This window comes from Oryzias melastigma, linkage group LG17, assembly GCF_002922805.2.
Source record: "Oryzias melastigma strain HK-1 linkage group LG17, ASM292280v2, whole genome shotgun sequence".
Lineage (NCBI taxonomy): Eukaryota > Metazoa > Chordata > Actinopteri > Beloniformes > Adrianichthyidae > Oryzias > Oryzias melastigma.
In genome coordinates, this window is record NC_050528.1 from 13,286,809 (window position 1) to 13,288,705 (window position 1,897).

The following is a 1,897-nucleotide window of genomic DNA, read 5'->3' on the forward strand; positions in this document are numbered from 1 at the left end:
ATCGCTGACTTGACAGATGTCCAGAAGACCAAAGGGATGCTCAAAAGGTCTTTGCCAAACAAGCTGGCTTTACCAGAGTGCTGCATCCAAATGTATTGACAGAAAAAATATCCAGAGGCTGGATGGAGTCAGTATATCCACATCCAGAGCCACTACACACAAGCAGAAACTACAGACACAGGCCACAAATGTGCCATTGTGTCAAACCACTCTTGATTCATGTCGTTTACTGGTGTTGGTCTACTGTGTTTTCTGAAAGCAATGCAAGAAACTCCAGAGGATTTCATGCTGCCCTCTGCTGACAGGCTGCATGGAAATGTTGATTTTGTTTTCCAGCAGGGCTTGACACCTGACCACGTTACCAAAGTAACAAAAGCTGGTTCAGCAATGTTGTCATGTTTGATTTGCCAGCAAATTTGCCTGGGAGAAAAATAATGGATTTTTGTTAAGAGGAAGATGAGGGACACCAGACCTGACAATGCAGAAGACCTAAATGACCCTGTTAATGTGCTATCCTAGGTAAGTTGAAGTTCGGAGTTGGTTCATCTGGACGCCAGAAGACTTTTCAATGGTTTTTGATTTTCACTGGTGTCTATGGCAGACACGAAATCCTGGCCATCTTTAACCACATTTTTCATGGGATGGATAACACATCAGTGTAATCTGGAACCCACAAGATAGCACAAGGGTTAAAGCAACCGGACTTCTATGACACCTACACAGTTCCACCAACTGATGGTCTCCATGCATCTGTGCATTGGTGCTGTTATTCATTCAAAACCAAGTACTATGTAAATAGAAATTAATATTGTTTTGGAAAACATCTGTCTTGATTGATCTAATATATTCGGATTTTCAAAGACTCTAAAGTTCAGGTTTTCGTGGTCTGAAGCCCATGATGATCAACATTAGAGAAAATAAAGACTTAAAAGTGTATGTGGCTTTTGAAAACTACATACTACAATATTTAAGTTTTTCACAATATTCTTTTTTTTTTCAGATGTACCCGTGGATAATTTCTAGAGCTTCACGTGTCAGAACTTCAGCATCTTTGAAATTTTTTTTGAACCTCCACAAACAGTAAAATAGAACAATATAATATTTTTTGGCAGTTTTTTTCCTGAAAATTCATTCAAAAAAAGGTTAAAAAATTGTTTTTTTTTCTGCCCAATAGAGCCGTGAGTCCATTTAATCTAATCCACCCATCCATTAAGCCATGAATCGTCCATCCATCCATCTTCTGAACCCACTGAATCCCTTAGGAGGTCGAGTGGCTGCTGAAGCCCCTCCCAGACATTGTCAGATGAAGGTGGAGTCCACTCTAAACAAGTTGTCAATCGTCTTTGGCCCCAGTTAATCTAATGTTTGTGAAAATAAAATTTTTATTCTACAAATCAGAGATTGGGTCCTTAAACTAAATTTAAATTAGTCCATCAAAAAAGGCTCAAAAGGTCAGAGGTTATCCACTGAAAGTAATCTGTTGTTTCCTGATAAAAGTGGTATTAAAACACAGAGAAAAGAATGTGGCGTCACTGGAATCATCAGAAACTGGATTACAAAATTTGGAGTGAATCTAGTGTGGTTTTTCCATCTGTGAAATTATGCTTTATTAAAAAATGAAATAGAAAGAAGAAGTTTCCTTATTTGAATAAAATGTAAATCTGCTCAACTCCTCTGACCTGAACTTTGTTGCCATAGTGAGTTTATGAAGTGTAGGTCAGTGTTTGTACTCATCCTCAGACACTGTGAGAGTGTGTTTCTCCTTGTGAACGCCCTAAAGATAAAGGGGGTGTGGTCTGCCAGCGTCCGGATGATGAAAGCTCCTCGTGGGGTTGCCATTTAGATGATGAAAGGATCTGCGTGACGCTGATAGAGACTCACTGCATTGTTGCATCAC